Source organism: Lithobates pipiens, unplaced genomic scaffold, assembly GCF_037356315.1.
Source record: "Lithobates pipiens isolate NorthernLeopardFrog02 unplaced genomic scaffold, aLitPip1_a1.2 Scaffold_52, whole genome shotgun sequence".
NCBI lineage: Eukaryota > Metazoa > Chordata > Amphibia > Anura > Ranidae > Lithobates > Lithobates pipiens.
This window is the reverse complement of record NW_027507875.1, coordinates 4,038,148-4,058,522: the sequence shown is the minus strand read 5'-3', so window position 1 is coordinate 4,058,522 and position 20,375 is coordinate 4,038,148. Positions and strand designations below refer to the sequence as shown.

General features: G+C 49.9%; 7 pseudogenes; 2 read left to right on the top strand and 5 right to left on the bottom strand.

Moving 5' to 3' along the window:
• Positions 1-1,355: 1,355 nt before the first annotated feature.
• Positions 1,356-1,474, bottom strand: LOC143957514 (5S ribosomal RNA; annotated as a pseudogene).
• Positions 1,475-1,787: 313 nt separating this feature from the next.
• On the bottom strand, positions 1,788-1,906 carry LOC143957553 (5S ribosomal RNA; annotated as a pseudogene).
• Positions 1,907-13,198: 11,292 nt separating this feature from the next.
• On the bottom strand, positions 13,199-13,317 carry LOC143957242 (5S ribosomal RNA; annotated as a pseudogene).
• A 101-nt stretch (positions 13,318-13,418) lies between these two features.
• Positions 13,419-13,537, bottom strand: LOC143957288 (5S ribosomal RNA; annotated as a pseudogene).
• Positions 13,538-13,858: 321 nt separating this feature from the next.
• On the bottom strand, positions 13,859-13,977 carry LOC143957304 (5S ribosomal RNA; annotated as a pseudogene).
• A 1,779-nt stretch (positions 13,978-15,756) lies between these two features.
• LOC143957426 (5S ribosomal RNA) lies at positions 15,757-15,875 on the top strand (annotated as a pseudogene).
• A 4,155-nt stretch (positions 15,876-20,030) lies between these two features.
• LOC143957574 (5S ribosomal RNA) lies at positions 20,031-20,150 on the top strand (annotated as a pseudogene).
• The last annotated feature ends 225 nt before the right edge of the window (positions 20,151-20,375 follow it).

Here is a 20,375-nt window from a genome sequence, read left to right as displayed (position 1 = left end):
TAGTTGAAAGTCAGTCACCTGATCGCTACCCAAAACACACTCACGTCTTTGACTTCCCCCCTATTCCCTATACGTGGCCATCCAACCTTTGAACTGGGGACCCACTTAGAAATTCCAACCTAGACAATGCGTCTAAATTCGTCATTGATGGAAAATGGCCTTCTTTCTCAACCCTAACAGATCCGACAGGGCTTTTCCAACTGCCTTTTTGGAGAGCGGCGCAACGACATAATTTTCTCCATTCCATCCCCAATCCTCAAACGTTCGCCCGCCCTCAGACGGAGTTTGAGACTCTATGCAGGAGCAAAGGCCCTTTGGTCCACATTCTCTCTCAAACAGATTACCCACACTTAACCTGTCTGTCCAACTGGGAAAAGGACCTTAATTGCTAATTTTCCCCAGCACAGAGACAACGCATTATCACTTTGGCTCTCAAAATGTCGCTGTGCACGAAGATACAGGAGACGAATTTTAAACTTCTCACCAGGTGGTATTTGACACCATCAAAGCTGCAGAAATGTTTCTCCTCTTCCTCGAACATATGCTGGAGGTGTGGAGAAGAAGAGGGCACGTTGCTGCACATTTTTTGGTCCTGCCTCAGCTTGGTGGACTTCTGGACAGAGATCCGATGCATAACACAATAATTCACAGACTTCTCCATCCAGGAAGAGGCTGCATTCTTTCTCTTGCACCATTCACAGATTCCCATTAAGAAGTACAAAAAAATCTATTTTACGGCATGTGATAAATGCGGCGAAATCCTGCATCCCTCTCTATTGGAAAAAATGTTCCCCCCTTTCATTACTCACTGGCTTAGGAAAATAGAGGACATTAAAAAAAATGGAGGACTTGATCCTCACATCACAAGGTAAACAAGAATTTTTTAAACAAACCTGAGACATATTCTCGCTGGAAGGATGTCGCCTGCTATCGCCTTAGTGCTCTGAGCTTTCCTTGACTGGCCCCTTGGACAGTGGCTGCCATCGTGTCTCGTCCCCTCTTCTCCTTTTCTGATCTTTCAACCCTTCTCTTTTCGGCCTTCCTCCCCTATCTCTCACCCCCTCCACCCCCTCTCTCTTTTGGAAAGAGTGGAAAATTGGGAATGACGGCCCCACACCCCCCTCTGGATGGATAATGCCGGAGGGACCTGGGGTTTGTGTGACCCTGGATCTTGGTACAGTACTTTATCCGTGCCTCGAATCATTGTGATTGATGGAAGGCAGACTCACAGTTGCGAATATACCTGTATCAAGTATTGTTCAGCTGCTTTTTGCTCTGTATTTCTCTGTTGTATTATGTACTCGGGGGACCGTCTTCCCCTATTTGGAGAAAAAATTATATTTGAAAAAAAAAGAAGCCTACGACACCTGGTATTCCCAGGCGGTCTCCCATCCAGGCATTAACCAGGCCCGACCCTGCTTAGCCTCCAAGATCAGATGAGATGGAACAGATTCAGGGTGATGTGGCCGTAGCCAATATCTTCAGGCACTCTCAACTCGCTTGACAAACACCAAGATGGTCACCTTGGAAACAAGCGGAAAAAAATAGGTCAATGGCCACAACATAAAAAGAAGCCTATGGTATCTGGAAATCCCAGGCGGTCTCCCATCCAGGTACTAAACTGGTCCCAAACCTGTTTAGCCTCTGAGATCAGATGAGATTGGGCTCTTTCAGGGTGGTGTGGCCGTAGGAGATTTCTTCAGGCACTCTCAACCTTGACTAACGCCAATATGGTCACCTTGGGAAACAAACAAAAAAATCAAGTCAACGCCAACAACATGAGAAGAAGTCTACAGCACCTAGTATTCCCAGGTGGTCTCCCATCCAGGTATTAACAAGGCCCGATCCTGTTTAGTCTCTGAGATCAGACGAGATCTGGTGCTTTCAGGGTTATGTGGCCATAGGCGAGCTCTTCAAGCACTCTCAACCCTCTTGACAAACACCAAGATGGTCACCTTGGTAAACAAAAAAAAAAAAAAAACAAGTCAACGCCAACAACATAAAAATAAGCCTCCAGCACCTAGTATTCCCAGGTGGTCTCCAATCCAGGTACTAGCAAGGCCCGACCCTGTTTAGCCTCTGAGATCAGAGGAGATCGGGCGCTTTCAGGTTTATGTGCCCATAGGCAATCTCTTTGGACACTCTCAACCCTCTTGACAAATGCCAAGATAGTCACCTTGGGAAACAAGCGAAAAAAAAACAGGTCAATGTCAACAACATAAAAAGAAGACTACGGCACCTGGTATTCCAAAGCCATCTCCCATCCAGGGACTAACTAGGCCCAACCCTTCTTAGCCTCAGAGATGAGAAGAGATAGGGCTCTTTCAGGGTGATGCTGCTGTAAGCGAACTCTTTGGGCACTTTCAACCCTCTTGACAAATGCCAAGATGGTCACCTTGGGAAACAAGCGAAAAAAAAACAAAACGAATCAAGGCCAACAACATAAAAAGAAGCCTACAATAACTGGTATTCCCAGGTGGTCTCCCATCCAGGTACTTACCAGGCCTGACTCTTCTTAGCCTCCAAGATCAGACGAGATTGGGTGCTTTCAGAGTGCTCGGACTCTTTCCCCATCACTAATGGGACGAGGCAGGGGTGCCCTCTGTCTCCCCTAATTTTTATTCTGACACTGGAACCACTTATGTGTCACGTTCGGAATGACCCGAATATTACTGGCATATCCAAACCCTCGGCACACCACAAAATTGCGGCGTACACTGACGATCTAATTTTTTCGTCTCCAATCCACACATTTCGCTTCCCAATATACTCGCGGCTCTCCGGCGATACGGCAGCCTATCAAACTATAAAATCAATTGCACCATCGGCTGTATTGAATATATCGGTCCCGGATGGTGAGGCCAAGAGGCTATGCTCCGCTTTTCCATTCTACTGAGCTGAAAAATCTATACGTTACCTGGGCGTTGACATCGCAACGGATTTGGTGCAATTGTACCCGCTTAATTTTCTCCCTCTCCTTAATAGACTGAAATCTGATTTGGGAAACTGGCATGATTTAACACTGACCTGGCTCGGGCGCTGTAATGCATTCAAAATGACGGCCCTCCCGCAGATCTTATACTTGTTCCAGACATTACCGATCCGGTTACCCCCAATCTTTTTCAGACATCTGCAGGTGCTGCTCCGGGACTTTATTTGGGCGTGCAAACCGCCCAGAGCCCGTTTGCATTTGCTTGCCAGACCAAAGGACAAGGGGGGTCTGGGTCTCCCAGATCTGAGACAATACAACAGAGCGACTCTGCTAGCGAGAGTCGTTGATTGGCATTGTAATGGCCCACACAAGCAGTGGGTGGAGATGGAGATTGAGGATGGATCCATTCCCCTATTGACCTCCCCGTGGCTCCTGTCCTCCCTACCAAAAGACCTCAGAGGTCACCCCGTAGTGGGAGCTACGTTGGCTGTTGTGCGGAGGTTGTTCCGCTGCACACACATTGCTCCCCTGCCGTCACCAATGACTCCGGTTATAGGTAATCCAGACTTCCCACCGGGATTTACCAACAAGAAACTGCAACAGTTGACAGTGGTGGGGAAACAGCGTCTGGGAGAGGTGTGGTCCTCGGGAGGGCTCCAGACCACGCAAACTGTCGCCGAGCTTTCTGACCCTCCGCTTGACTTGTTTAATGCTTATCAACTTCATCACTTTCTTCTGGCCATACAAAGGGCCCCCTACACTCCTAGAGACCTGACGCCCTATGAATCCATCTGTCACAAAGGGAACCTGTGCAACACACCCTCTCCCTCCTATACAACCTATTAAGTCGTCAGGAGGAGGAGTCGGCCCCACCATTTATCCACAAATGGGAGATTGCATTTGGCATCACATTTACCCCACAACAGATAGGGAAGATCCTGACATTAGTACATAAAGCTTCCATCGCAAACCAATATCAAGAATCAGGATACAAGATAGTCTCACGCTGGTATAGAGTCCCATACCTTCTGAATAAAATGAATAGATCGATTCCGGATGTTTGTTGGAGGTGCAATTCAGATACGGGGACCATGGGACACATTTTCTGGGCATGCCCGGCCTTGAGGAACTTTTGGGTGGAGGTGACCGGGACGATAAAAACTCTCAGAAATGTAGATATCGCAGACAACCCAGCAGCGTGCCTTCTACACTTTCTACACAAGGTGAGCAGACTGCTATGTAGGGACACGACATGCCCCCGTTCTCCTCGCCTAGTGACTTGTCCCCGTGTCTCCCCCGCTCACTGTCCATGGCCTCGCTTGACAGCCCGGACCATAGCGGCCTGCCACCCTGGTTCCCTCACAACTCCCAACTGTCCCAGAGACCCTCCCGCAGTGGAAGCCTCATCCCAGGACCGAATGGCCAGGCTGCTCTCTCCTCAGACACACAGGGGGACCCACCGCTGCCACCAGCACCGGCATTATTGGGGGACAAGGCCATCCTAGCTTTACTCCAAAACCTTCCCACTAAAGCAGACTTTAGCTGTATGGCAGCCAGGATTGAAACGACCTTGCGACATGAAATCGCAGGGGTCAAACGTGACGTGTCGGCTACGAACGAGCGGGTGACCACCCTGGCATCGGATGTGACCTCCCTGACCACTGATGTTTCTGGCCTGCAAGCCGCACATGATACCCTTGCTGACAGAGTCGCACAGTTGCAACTCCTAGTGGATGACCTTGAGAATCGCAACCGCAGACGCAACATCAGGATCAGAGACTTGCCCGAAGCCACTGGCCAGGCAGACCTCAAAGCCACAGTTACAGCTATATTTAACGCCTGTCTGGACCGCGCTGCTGACACAGTAATAGCCATTGATAGAGTCCACAGGACCCTGGGCCCCAGGAGCCCCACAGAGAACCGGCCACGTGACGTTTTATGCTGTCTCCACAATTACTCAGTTAGGGAGGATGTCCTGCAAGCGTCGCGGCGCAAAGGCAGCATTGATTTTGACGGGGCCCAAGTCACCCTTCTGCCCGATGTATCCCGCAAGACCTTCCAGATGAGACGCTGTCTGCGACCCCTTCTGGAACACCTAACTGAACGGAGGATTCCATACAAGTGGGGCCATCCGTTTCACCTTATAGTGCGCAAAAATGGGAGGCCCCTTGCGCTACGACACCCTTCGGAGGTCCCGTCCTTTCTGGAGGCTTTGGGCCTGTCCTCGGTTCAGGTCCCCGACTGGTTGGCTCCTGTTGTCCCCCAGGGAGCAGTGGCCCTGACGAACAACCCCTCAACCAGGCCACAGAGAGTGAGACGCCACCGTCGATCCCAACGTCAGAGATCGCAGGCCCCTCAAGATCGTGAACCCTGACAGAGTACAGTAATTTTCCGTTATTCCTGTGTTATACCCTTTTTTTTTTTGTTTTCTTTTTCTCTACCAACATAGACGGCTGGAGTATCCAGCTTTGTGTTGTTTACCATGCCACGGGCCATTGTTCCCAGCGCCCCCGCTAGGGGAGAGGAAGGACATTGGAAGAACAGAGTTGGACACTGCGCTTCCTGGACGAAGCCCTGAGTTATTGGCGGTACTGTTCACCATTCTCGTTACTGTTTATCTACAGGTGCCCTAGTCTTGGCGCTCTTTGTGTTTTTGGACTGCCTGGTGGTGCCCCCCGGGTGCTCCTGGGCGGCGTTCCCGCTCCCTCCCCCTCTCCTCCCCCCCCCTTTTTTTCCATTTTTTTTTGGGGGGGGGGGGGCGGGGCGGGTGCCTGGGTGGTATAAAGTTATCTATACTCTGTGTTGAAAAGTTTAATATGTTGGTCTAATTATGCACTGTTCTACTGTTGTTAACTGCCCGATACCTGCTGCAGTGATGTTCTATAATGCGTTTGATGTCGTAGTTAAGATGCCAAAGAAGCTCTGTGCACGCCCGATTGCGACTGCATGGACCATGGGATGCTGGAGGGGTACTGCACCGACGAGTTCCTCCCTCTGCAGTGCCTTTCCTCTTCCCCCACTAGGCCCCTCTGCCCTAACCGGCAGGTTCTCTCCGATAGGAGCTTTAGCAATTCCCCGATCTATCCCCACCCCTCCTACCCTCCTCCTCCCTACTAACTCCGGACCTTCTCCGCTTCGTTACTGCTTTTCCTTTTTCTCCTCCTCTTCCTCTGTGCTTGAACTCTATATCTACTACTGACTCTGGTGGGGACCGCCGGCCGGGTACCACTGCCGTCATGGCCCTGAAGCTGGTTTCCTGGAATGTGAAAGGGCTGAATGTACCTGAAAAAAGGTCCAGCTGCCTAACAGAATTGTGGCGGATGAAGCCCCAAATAGTTTTCCTCCAGGAGACCCATTTCAGGACAGACCAAATACCACGGCTTTATAGTAAGCACTTCCCCCTGGCCCACCACAGCACGTCCCCTACTTCCAAATCGAGAGGAGTGTGTGTTCTTCTTGCTAAAAACTTGCCGTGGCGCCTGTTAGCTGTCCAAGCCGATAGTGAAGGGAGATATCTCTTCATTAAGGGAACTCTCCACTCGCAAACTTTTACTCTTGCCAACCTATACATGCCGAATGTGGACCAGCTGCCGGCCTTAGAAGCATGCTCGGATGCCCTGGCTGCATTCTCGGAGGGTACTTTGATCATTGGGGGGGACTTTAACCTCACCTTGGACCCCCGCAAAGACTCATCATCGGGCACCTCTGCGATTTCTGCGAGAACGCGTTCACACATAAGAGACCTGCTACACTCCCACCGACTGATCGATGTGTGGCGTACGCTTCACCCACAGGATAGGGACTATACGTTCTTTTTCACCGCTCATGGTTCTTACTCACGTATAGATATGTTTTTAGTCACCCACAATGCTATCCCGGCGGTCACAGACGCTCAGATAGGCCACATAGCCCTGTCTGACCATGCCCCGATTTCTTTGATGCTGAAGCTACAACAGGAGTCGCGTGGTCAGTCCTGGTGGAGACTGAACGAGTCTCTCCTGAAGGACCCTGAGACCCACGCAGACCTGCTTAGGGAATTAGAAAGTTACTTTGATCATAACCGTGATTCTGTTTCCAAACCCCTCATGTTATGGGCGGCTCATAAATGCTACATTAGGGGCATTCTTATTAAACATGGTTATAGACTCAAAGTGGCCAAAACTGAGGCTCTCTCCAAACTTATTGTCAAGTTGCATGCGTGTGAACAACGACACAAATCCCAGCCGACTGCTGCGCTGGAGGTGGAGGTGAGAGATCTTAGAGAACAAATCAGAGATTTCTCTCTCTTTTAGGCTAGAACCAGACTCATGTGGGTCCGCAGGACGTATTATGAATATGGAGACAAGTGTAGTAGGTCCCTAGCGAACTCCCTGCGTGCCCAACGCAACGCGTCCTTCATTCCAACCATAACCTCCCCTTCGGGTGCCAAGCTTCTTGATTCACGGGAGATAGCGGAGTGTTTCCGATCTTTCTATGAAGCCCTTTATAACTTGCACCCCCGGGACTCAGGAGACGCCCTCCAGGCTGGCACAGCGGCCATTGACGAGTACCTAGCTTCGGCAAACCTCCCGTCGCTGACACAGGAAGAGATAGAGCTTCTCTCGCAACCTATCTCCCCGGAGGAATTGTCGGCAGCGTTAAGAGACTCACCCAAGGGCAAGGCACCAGGCCCAGATGGGTTTACGGTCCCTTATTATAAGGCCTTCCTCTCCCTGTTGTCCACGCCATTTGTGTCAGCTTTTAACGCCCTATTGGAGGGCCAGACCTTTCCACCGGAGCTGTTGCAGGCAAGCATCTCGGTCATACCCAAGCCTGGAGAAGGATCCGCTTCTCTATGCGAACTACAGGCCCATCTCCTTATTAAACAGCGACCTTAAGCTCTTCACTGAGATACTGGCGGAGCGGTTGGCGCCCATTCTCCAACACCTGATACCTCTGGATCAGGTGGGGTTTATTCGTAACAGGGAAGCCCGAGACAACACTACCAGGACAATCAATGTTATAGAACGTGCCAGACGCCTTAAACTACCGATTATGTTGCTCTCTGTGGACGCAGAAAAAGCGTTTGACAGGGTGAGCTGGCCTTTTTTGCTAGCCACCCTGCGAAGCTTGGGTGTACCCCCCCCCATGCTTTCATGGGTTACAGCTCTTTACTCGTCACCGATGGCGATGGTTAGGGTCAATGGGTTTGCCTCGTCGCTTTTCACTATTGGCAATGGAACGAGGCAGGGATGCCCGTTGTCCCCCCTTTTGTTTGTCCTATCGCTTGAACCCTTGCAGCACCACATCAGGCAGAACATAGACATCAAGGGACTGGACACTCCCTCACACCACCATAAGGTCGCAGCCTTTGCAGATGACCTCTTGTTCTATGTCTCGGAGCCTCACATTACATTGCCGAATCTCTTAGCAGAAATAAGACAATATGGCACCCTGTCAAATTTTAAAATTAACTTACAGAAATCGGAAGCACTCAACGTCTCCCTGTCTACCAACGCCCAGACGAGTCTAAGCACTAATTTTCCCTTTCGTTGGGCAAATGGGGCTATACAATATCTGGGTACCAAGGTTCCCCCGGACCCACATCTGATTTTCCAATTGAATTTCCAGCCGCTTCTAAAAAATTTTGCCGTAGATCTAGAGAGGTGGTCAAAGTTGGCGACCTCTTGGTTTGGGAGATGCAATGTGCTCAAAATGAATGTAATGCCCAGACTCTTGTACCTATTACAAGCCTTACCGATAAAAATCCCCCAATCACTTTTTAAAGCCATGCGCTCCATCTTTATTCGATACGTATGGCAGGGCAGGCCTCCAAGACTCAGCCGAACATTACTGCTCAGATCAAAAGACAAGGGAGGGATTGGCCTCCCAGATCCGGCATGGTACTATACGGCGGTGCACATGAACAGAGTAGTTGACTGGTGCAGACACCTGAAGGATAAGCTGTGGGTTCGTCTGGAGCATGAATCCGTACCATTTCCACTTGAGGGTTTGCCCTGGAGTGGACCGGGCTGGTCGGGAGCGACGCGGGCACACCCACACATTGAGCCAACGTTACAAGAGCTAGACAGATATTTTACCCTGACGGGCGTGCCCAGTTTCCCTTCGCCCATGACTCCTATTATTGGACACCCACGCTTTGAACCCGGCATGACGGAAAAGTCTTTCCGCCTCGACCCTGACTGGGACCTTGTGCGGGCCTCTTCTTTTCTTGGCCCTAGGACGTGGACAGCGGTCTCCACTATGTACGAGGCGTTAGCAACCACGGCCCTGGGACAGTGGAAGCTTTCCCAACTCTCCCACTTCTTGAAATCTTTGCCAAACAGTGGCGAATTCCGCAGACCCCTAACATCGTTTGAGGAGGTATTCTCAGGAGAGGGACCGACCCGAAGGTCTCTTTCCCTGTCATATCGCATCCTACTGGACCAACTCTCCCAGGGTAACCTGGTGTTCGTGGAAAAATGGGAGCGAGACCTGCATGTCCGGCTCTCGCCAGACCAGAAGAACCGCGCGCTTCTTTTTGCGCACAAGTCATCCCTATGTAGTAAATACCAGGAAATAGCTTATAAAATTTTGACCCGATGGTACAGGACCCCCACTGTCCTGGCGGCTATATTTCCCGGTCACAGCCCTTTGTGCTGGAGATGCGGTGAACAAGCCGGCACGTTACTACATATCTTCTGGGAATGCCCTCAACTGGCCCATTTCTGGAGACAGGTTCTCAATATCATTTATGACCTCACGGCTATTGATCTCCAGAACAACCCAGCTGCGATCTTCCTCAATCTGACCCCACTCTCGAGCAAGAAGTACCATAAATCTCTCTTAAAACATCTTCTGAGTGGGGCCAGGGCATGTATACCTAGCATGTGGAAACAGCAGGCCGCTCCACTGGTGTCTCACTGGTTTGCAAGAGTTTGCGACATCTACCGTATGGAACAGCTCACATCAGCGTTAGGCGACAGGCAGGAAGAGCACACTGCTCGTTGGTTGTCTTGGAGCCTGTTCAGGTTTTCCGACGCATACAGATCCTATCTGTAGGCTCTGGCACGTGTATAGAGGGAAGGGTCCGGCCGTGGGAACCCATCGGAGTCCTCTTTCTTTCTCTCCCTTCTCGTATACCACCCTGGTTCACTCTCTCCCCCGTCTGCCTCGTAGCACTGTTAGCCCCCTATAACTTTCATTCTTTCTACACCCATCCCCTTCTCCTGCCCATTTGCTCCCCCCTCTTTCCCTACCCCCTAACTCCCAAGTATAATTAAAATACATGGTGATTGCAAGGATCTTTTCGTTTTGTTCCCTCGATTTCCCAGCCAGGGGTTGGCGGCCCTCGGGGTGGTCCCGGCTGAGCTCTTTGACCAATAGAATGAAGGTGACCGATGTTAGAGGCCCCTCAATCTGGGCCTTGAGGGGGATCGCCCCGCGGACTGCCCTGGTTTATAAGTAGACACTGGGGTGCCAGATCATTAGAGTGGGATAATGTGGTGGCCTAGCCACGGCTGGGGCTGCTGCTGACATAAGTTGTTAAGTTTCCCCCGGTCCCCCACGAAGTATTAACTATGTATTTTTGTTAACCTGGAAAACTGAGGGATCTATGTCTTTTAAAGTTTGTCTCTGTATTACCTGCAATCCGTAAATAAAGAATAAAAAAAAAAAAAGACACTAACCAGACCAGACCAGATCCTTCTATGGCACCTGGTCTTCCAAGGGAGTCTCCCATCCAGGTACTAACCAGGCCTGACGCTGCTTAGCCTCTGAAATCAGACGACATCGGGTGCTTTCAGGTTGATGTGGCCGTAAGCGTTCTCTTCAAGACACGCCCAACCCTCTTGACAAACGCCAAGATGGTCGCCTTGAGAAACAAGCAAAAAACAACATAGAAAGAAGCCTATGGGCTTACAGCGGACCTTAAAAGATGGGACCCACTAGCTCTGTCATGGTTCGGACGCTGTAATGTGTTGAAGATGAACGCGATGCCACGACTTCTGTATCTACTACAAGCCTTACCTATCAAAATACCCCAGACTTTCTTTCATGCGGTTCGCTCAATCTTTATCAAGTTCCTCTGGCGCGGAAAACATAAGCGTATTGGTAGGACAATGCTATTGCGACCGAAATTGCGGGGAGGTATTGGCTTCCCGGACCCTGCTCTATATTACACAGCGACGCACATGACACCGGTGGTTGACTGGTGCCGGTGTTCTGCCATATACTGTCCGGCCATGATATAGTGTCCGCGCCGTACTGCGCATACGCAGTACGGAGCAGACGAAGCTTCGGAAAATCTCCGAAGCTGAACGGCGCCTGCGCGGTGAGTGGAGGTGGTAGCCCCACCATCCAAGCGGACATAGGGTTGTGAATATTAGAGGGTCCCTCGCAGGCGAGCTTTGCTCGCCACGCTTCGGGCTCGGCCTCGCTGCGCTCGCCTCTTTTATATTCTTACTCTATGTCCACTTGGATAGTGGGGATAGAACCTGGACTCAGTGCGCAGGCGCCGTTCATGCTCGGCAATTTTCGGAATCTGTGTTGCTGTGTACTGCGCATGCGCAGTACACAGCGGACACTATCCGATGGGGGACCATATGTGATAAGACACCGGCATGGGGAACTGAAGCTATGGGTCAAGCTAGAGCAGGAGATGGCGCGGGTTCCACTGGCTGGTCTGCCTTGGGCGGGGAGGCCATTGGAGCCCTGTGTGACTACTCACCCGTTAATTGGCCCCTCGCTCGCCGAGATGGATAGTTTTTTTCACCTTTCCCACCTGACTAACTTCCCTTCTCCTATGACCCCAATTATTGGACATCCTAGATTCCCTCCGGGCCTGTCTGACCAGGCCTTTACCAGGCAAGCCCCGAAAGGGCTTCTGAGAGCAGCCCTATTTCTTGGACCCATGGGCTTGATTCCCGTGGGGACCATACTGCTAGAGCAAGTACCTGTTGCATTGGATAGCTGGAGAGCTAGACAGCTAATCCATTTCCTCGGATCACTACCTAACCATTCGTTCTTCTCTAGACAATTCCACCCCTTCGAGGAACTTTGCCTGGATGATGGCCCAATTTGTGGTTCCCTCTCTAGGTCCTACCAAATCCTGACAGACGCACAATCCTCCACGGATCCACCCTTCCTAGCTAAATGGAAAAGGGACTTACAAACTACATTCTCCAAACCACAGAAGGACAGAATACTCTTTTTCGCCCATAAGTCGTCACTCTGCAGTAAATATCAGGAGATCTCATATAAGCTGATCACACGCTGGTATCGTACACCGGTGGTGTTGGCCAAAATATTCCCCGGTCAATCTGACCGCTGCTGTCGCTGTGGGCAACAGACTGGCACCATTCTCCACATTTTCTGGGAATGCCCTAAATTACAAACATTCTGGCAGCCTGTCCTGAGACTCATCCACAAGTTCACTGACATTTCCTTAGCCAATGATCCCGCAGCAGTTCTTCTCAATCTAACTCCTATGTCGAGAAAGCGTTATCATAAGTCCTTACTTAAACATCTCCTCAATGCAGCTAGGGCCTGCATCCCAAGTCAGTGGAAAGAGCAATCTGCTCCAATGGTGACCCAGTGGTTCGCAAGGGTAAATGATATTGAATGAATGGAAGACCTGACTGCCACAATGAGGGATAAAACGGAGGAGCATGGGAACAGATGGTTCTACTGGACCCAGTTTCGCTTTTCGGAAGAATACCTCCGCGAGACATAGTAAGCTCATGGTGATCGTTGGAGATCGCTGTTCCAAACGTTGGACAGCTGATGAGCTGGTGAGCCGAGGGCGTCTCTTGCTCCCTGGGAGGGGACCCCATCCTATCCACTCTACCCACGACACCCCCTTACCCCTTCTTTTCCTTTTCTGCCATTTCCTTCCCCAATCTTCTTATTCCCCTTCTCCCTCCTTTCAGTTCTACTATTTCCCTTCTTAACTCAAAAAAGGGAAAAGAAAATGGTATGTTCCGACCCCATTTGACTACTACACTATACTCTTCCTCTATCTATGGATATCTAAACTCTTCAAAGGTAGCAGGGCTAGTATCAATAATATTTTAAGTGGTAGAGGATCCCAACGAGATGGAGCTTTAATCTCATCTTGATATGACCGCAAAGCTGTACACGTGCTATTCTCCTCGGACTTCTTACCATTGGCTCTGATATCCATGCAATATGATCGTTTGTTTGTAACTATTTGTATCACACATTCTGTGAAGTTGCCTTTGCATTGTATGTCGCATACTACTAAATAAAAAATAAAAAATAAAAAAAAGCCTATGGCACCTGGTATTCCCAGGCGGTCTCCCATCCAGGTACTAACCAGGCCCGACACTGTTTAGCATCCGAGATCAGACGAGATTGGGCGCTTTCAGGGTGATGGGGCCGTAGGTGATCTCTTTGGGCACTCTCAACCCTCTTGACAAACGCCAAGATGGTCACCTTGGGAAACAAGTGAAAAAAAAAACAGGTCAAGGCCAACAACATAAAAAGAAGCCTACAGCACCTAGTATTCCCAGGTGGTCTCCAATCCAGGTACTAGCAAGGCCCAACCCTGTTTAGCTTCTGAGATCAGAGGAGATCAGGCGCTTTCAGGGTTATGTGCCCATAGGCAATCTCTTTGGGCATTCTCAACCCTCTTGACAAATGCCAAGATAGTCACCTTGAGATACAAGCGAAAAAAAACAGGTCAATGTCAACAACATAAAAAGAAGAATACGGCACCTGGTATTCCAACGCCATCTCCCATCCAGGTACTAACTAGGCCCAACCCTTCTTAGCCTCAGAGAAGAGAAGAGATAGGGCTCTTTCAGGGTGATGCTGCTGTAAGCGATCTCTTTGGGCACTCTCATCCCTCTTGACAAATGCCAAGATGGTCACCTTCGGAAACAAGCGAAAAAAAAAAAACGAATCAACGCCAACAACATAAAAAGAAGCCTACAATAACTGGTATTCCCAGGTGGTCTCCAATCCAGGTACTAACCAGGCCCGACTCTTCTTAGCCTCCAAGATCAGACGAGATTGGGTGCTTTCAGAGTGATGTGGCCATAGGCAACCTCTTCAGGCACTCTCAACCCTCTTGACAAACACCAAGATGGTCACTTTGGGAAACAAGCGGAAAAAAAACAGGTCAACGCCAACAACATAAAAAGAAGTCTACGACACCTGGTATTCCCAGGCGGTCTCCCCTCCAGGTACTAACAAGGCCTGACTCTTCTTAGCTTCCAACATCAAACGTGATCGGGTGCTTTCAGGGTGATGTGCCTGTAGGCAATCTCTTCAGGCACTTTCAACCCTCTTGACAAACGCCAAGATGGTCACCTTGGGAAACAAGCAAAAAAATAAAAATAAGTCGGAAGCTAGAGACAATACGGCCCGAGTCCTCAATTTAATCCATGCGGAGCATGTACAGGGAAGGCCCTTGCTTATGTTGTCAACGGACGTGGAGAAGGCCTTTGACAGGGTGGCCTGGCACTTTATGCAGGCCACCCTGAAACATATAGGTCCAATATATATATATATATCCAATGCAACAGGTACTTGCTCTAGCAGTATGGTCCCCATGGGAATCAAGCCCGTGGGTCCAAGAAATAGGGCTTCTCTCAAAAGCCCTTTCGGGGCTTGCCTGGTAAAGGCCTGGTCAGACAGGCCCGGAGGGAATCTAGGATGTCCAATAATTGGGGTCATAGGAGAAGGGAAGTTAGTCAGGTGGGAAAGGTGAAAAAAACTATCCATCTCGGCGAGCGAGGGGCCAATTAACGGGTGAGTAGTCACACAGGGCTCCAATGGCCTCCCCGCCCAAGGCAGACCAGCCAGTGGAACCCGCACCATCTCCTGCTCTAGCTTGACCCATAGCTTCAGTTCCCCATGCCGGTGTCTTATCACATATGGTCCCCCATCGGATAGTGTCCGCTGTGTACTGCGCATGCGCAGCGAGGCCAAGCCCGAAGCGTGGCGAGCGAAGCTCGCCTGCGAGGGGCCCTCTAATATTCACAACCCTATGTCCACTTGGATGGTGGGGCTACCACCTCCACTCACCGCGCATGAAAATCTCCGAAGCTTCGTCTGCTCCATACTGCGCATGCGCAGTACGGCGCAGACACTATATCATGGCCGGACAGTATATGGCAGAACACCGTCACCAGAACACCGGCACCAGAACACCGGCACCAGTCAACACCGGTGTCATGTGCGTCGCTGTGTAATATAGAGCAGGGTCCGGGAAGCCAATACCGCAATTTCGGTCGCAATAGCATTGCCCTACCAATACGCATATGTTTTCCACGCCAGAGGAACTTGATAAAGATTGAGCGAACCGCATGAAAGAAAGTCTGGGGTATTTTGATAGGTAAGGCTTGTAGTAGATACAGAAGTCGTGGCAACGCGTTCATCTTCAACACATTACAGCGTCCGAACCATGACATCTTTTAGGGTCCACTGTAAGCCCATAGGCTTCTTTTTATGTTGTTGGCTTTGACCTGTTTTTTTTGCTTGTTTCTCAAGGCGACCATCTTGCCGTTTGTCAAGAGGGTTGGGCGTGTCTTGAAGAGAACGCTTACGGCCACATCAACCTGAAAGCACCCGATCTCGTCTGATTTCAGAGGCTAAGCAGCGTCAGGCCTGGTTAGTACCTGGATGGGAGACTGCCTGGGAAGACCAGGTGCCATAGAAGGATCTGGTCTGGTTAGTGTCTTGATTGGGAGATCGCCTGGGAATACTGGATGCCGTAGGCTTCTTTTTATGTTGTTGGCTTTGACCTGTTTTTTTTAGCTTGTTTCCCAAGGTGACCATCTTGGCCTTTGTCAAGAGGCTTCAGAGTGCCCAAAGAGAGTGCCTACGGCCAAATCACCCTGAAAGAGCCCAATCTCATCTGATCTCGAAGGCTAAGCAGCGATGGGCCTGGTTAGTTCCTGGATGGGAGACAGCTTGGGAATACCAGGTGCCGTAGGCTTCTCATTATGTTGTCGGCGTTGACCTGTTTTATTTTCCCTTGTTTCCCAAGGTGACCATCTTGGCATGTGTCAAGAGGGTTGAGAGTGCACAAAGAAATTGCCTACGAGCACAACAACCTGAAAGCGCCCAATCTCGCTTGGTCTCAGAGGCTAAGCAGGGTTGGGCCTGGTTTGTACCTGGATGGGAGACCGCCTGGGTTTTCCAGATGCCGCAGGCTTCTTTTTATGTTGTTGGTGTTGACCTGTTTTTTTCGCTTGTTTCCCAAAGTGATCATCTTGGCATTTGTCAAGAGGGTTGAGAGTGCCTAAAGAGATCGCTAACAGCCACATCACCCTGAAAGCACCCTATCTCTTCTGATCTCAGAGGCTAAGAAGGGTTGGGCCTAGTTAGTACTTGAATGGGAGACGGCCTTGGAATACCAGGTGCCGTATTCTTCTTTTTATGTTGTTGGCGTTGACCTATTTTTTTTCGCTTGTTTCCCAGGGTTTTGGCATTTTTCAAGAGGGATGAGAGTGCCCAAAGAGATTGCCTATGGACACATCACCCTGAAAGCGCCCAATCTCCGCTGATCTCAGAGGCTAGAAAGGGACGCGCCTTGTTTATACCTGGATGGGAGACCGCATGGAAATACTAGGTGCGGTAGGCTTCTTTTTATGTTGTTGGCATTGACTTGTTTTTTTTGTTTGTTTCCCAAGGTGACCATCTTGGCGTTTGTCAAGAGGGTTGAGCGTGCCTGAAAAAATCTACTATGGCTGCATCACCCTGAAAGAGCCAAATCTCATTTGATCTCAGAGGCTAAGCAGGTTTGGGACCTGGTTAGTACCTGGATGGGAGACCGCCTGGGATCTCTCGATGCCATAGGCTTTTTTTTTTAAGTTGTTGGCATTGACTTATTTTTTATTTTTTGTTTTATTCTTTTACTAAGTATAAGTAGAACAACATAAATGTAACAGTCAACCATACAGCATGACCCAGGGTCACAATTACATGGTAACAAAAAATAGGCAGCCAAATAACTCTGGGTTCTCAGAGGGGAGTCCTAGAGTTTCATGCAGAAAAGAGAGAAACCCCACCTCCGACATGTAGTACAGTATAACTAATGCAGCTCCGTTCGGACAAATGTAATCATGGAAAACAACTGGGACCACAGCGAGCCAGCTTATCATGACCTACGTGAACCAGAGTAAAATATGAGCCGGTCGTGTCCAGAACCCTGGGGTTCTTCTGGGTCCCAAAGGCTAGTAAGGAGACAAGGCATAGTCAAAAGGGAGGACGGGGGAAGAAGAGAGTGCAAAGACGGAGAGAGAGGAGGGGGGGGATGGCGGCGGGGAAAAATAGAAAAATAAAGACAAAAAGGGAGGGGGGGGGGGAATGCCACCCAGGGCAGACATGGCCTACGTAGGTAAACGTTAAATGTTCAGTCGTTTTCTGGGACAGGGGCGCTGCTCACCTCCCGAATGTAGTCTCAAGTACCAGTAAAATACCTCCAGGGCCTCCATGTAACATTAAATGCCTCTTCAGTGTTGTGAAGGGTGGCGGTCAATTCTTCCATCCGGAGAATATGATTGACTTTGGAATACCACAGCACCTTGGATGGGGGCTGAGGCTGCCTCCACAGTGTGGGAATGCAGACCCGGGCGGCGTTCAGGAGTTGCATCGTGAGGGTTTTTTTGTATTTTCGAACAGGCTGTTCGGTCAAGTGTAGAAGGCACGCTGCTGGGTTGTCTGCGATATCTACATTTCTGAGAGTTTTTATCGTCCCGGTCACCTCCACCCAAAAGTTCCTCAAGGCCGGGCATGCCCAGAAAATGTGTCCCATGGTCCCCGTATCTGAATTGCACCTCCAACAAACATCCGGGATCGATCTATTCATTTTATTCAGAAGGTATGGGACTCTATACCAGCGTGAGACTATCTTGTATCCTGATTCTTGATATTGGTTTGCGATGGAAGCTTTATGTACTAATGTCAGGATCTTCCCTATCTGTTGTGGGGTAAATGTGTTGCCAAATGCAATCTCCCATTTGTGGATAAATGGTGGGGTCGACTCTTCCTCCTGACTACTTAATATGTTGTACAGGAGGGAGAGGGTGTGTCGCACAGGTTCCTTTTTGTGACAGATGACTCATAGGGCGTCAGGTCTCTAGGAGTGTAGGGGGCCCTTTGTATGGCCAGAAGAAAGTGACGAAGTTGATAAGCATTAAACAATTCAAGCGGAGGGTCAGAAAGCTCGGCAACAGTTTGCGTGGTCGGGAGCCCTCCCGAGGGCCACACCTCTCCCAGACGCTGTTTCCCCACCACTGTCAACTGTCGCAGTTTATTGTTGGTAAATCCCGGTGGGAAGTCTGGATTACCTATAACCGGAGTCATTGGTGACGGCAGGGGAGCAATGTGTGTGCAGCGGAACAACCTCCGCACAACAGCCAACGTAGCTCCCACTACGGGGTGATCTCTGAGGTCTTTTGGTAGGGAGGACAGGAGCCACGGGGAGGTCAATAGGGGAATGGATCCATCCTCAATCTCCATCTCCACCCACTGCTTGTGTGGGCCATTACAATGCCAATCAACGACTCTCGCTAGCAGAGTCGCTCTGTTGTATTGTCTCAGATCTGGGAGACCCATACCCCCCTTGTCCTTTGGTCTGGCAAGCAATTGCAAACGGGCTCTGGGCGGTTTGCGTGCCCAAATAAAGTCCCGGAGCAGCACCTGCAGTTGTCTGAAAAAAATTGGGGGTAACCGGATCGGTAATGTCTGGAACAAGTATAAGATCCGCGGGAGGGCCGTCATTTTGAATGCATTACAGCGCACGAACCGGGTCAGTGTTAAAGCATGCCAGTTTCCCAAATCAGATTTCAGTCTATTCAGGAGAGGGACAAAATTAAGTGGGTACAATTGCGCCAAATCCGCTGCGATGTCAACGCCCAGGTAACGTATAGATTTTTCAGCTCAGTAGAATGGAAAAGCGGAGCGTAGCCTCCTGGCCTCACCATCCGGGACCGATATATTCAATACAGCCGACGGTGCAATTGATTTTATAGTTTGATAGGCTGCCGTATCGCCGGAGAGCCGCGAGTATATTGGGAAGTGAAATGTGTGGATTGGAGACGAAAAAAATTAGATCGTCAGCGCATGCCGCAATTTTGTGGTGTGCCGAGGGTTTGGATATGCCAGTAATATTCGGGTCATTCCGAAAGTGACACATAAGTGGTTCCAGTGTCAGAATAAAAATTAGGGGAGACAGAGTACACCCCTGCCTCGTCCCATTAGTGATGGGGAAAGAGTCCGAGCACTCTGAAAGCACCCAATCTCATCTGATCTTGGAGGCTAAGAAGAGTCAGGCCTGGTTAGTACCTGGATGGGAGACCACCTGGGAATACCAGTTATTGTAGGCTTCTTTTTATGTTGTTGGCCTTGATTCGTTTTGTTTTTTTTTCGCTTGTTTTCCAAGGTGACCATCTTGGCATTTGTCAAGAGGGTTGAGAGTGCCCAAAGAGTTCGCTTACAGCAGCATCACCCTGAAAGAGCCCTATCTCTTCGCATCTCTGAGGCTAAGAAGGGTTGGGCCTAGTTAGTCCCTGGATGGGAGATGGCTTTGGAATACCAGGTGCCGTAGTCTTCTTTTTATGTTGTTGACATTGACCTGTTTTTTTTTCGCTTGTTTCCCAAGGTGACTATCTTGGCATTTGTCAAGAGGGTTGAGAGTGCCCAAAGAGATTGCCTATGGGCACATAAGCCTGAAAGCGCCCGATCTCCTCTGATCTCAGAGGCTAAACAGGGTCGGGCCTTGCTAGTACCTGGATTGGAGACCACCTGGGAATACTAGGTGCTGAAGGCTTATTTTTATGTTGTTGGCGTTGACTTTTTTTTTTTTTTTTTGTTTGTTTACCAAGGTGACCATCTTGGTGTTTGTCAAGAGGGTTGAGAGTGCTTGAAGAGCTCGCCTATGGCCACATAACCCTGAAAGCAACAAATCTCGTCTGATCTCAGAGACTAAACAGGGTCGGGCCTTGTTAATACCTGGATGGGAGACCACCTGGGAATACTAGGTGCTGTAGACTTCTTCTCATGTTGTTGGCGTTGACTTGATTTTTTTGTTTGTTTCCCAAGGTGACCATATTGGCGTTAGTCAAGGTTGAGAGTGCCTGAAAAAATCTCCTACGGCCACACCACCCTAAAAGAGCCCAATCTCATCTGATCTCAGAGGCTAAGCAGGGTTGGGACCAGTTTAGTACCTGGATGGGAGACCGCCTGGGATTTCCAGATGCCGTAGGCTTCTTTTTATGTTGTGGCCATTGACCTATTTTTTTCCGCTTGTTTCCAAGGTGACCATCTTGGTGTTTGTCAAGAGAGTTGAGAGTGCCTGAAGATATCGGCTATGGCCACATCACCCTGAATCTGTTCCATCTCGTCTGATCTTGGAGGCTAAGCAGGGTCGGGCCTGGTTAATGCCTGGATGGGAAACCGCCTGGGAATACCAGGTGTCGTAGGCTTCTTTTTT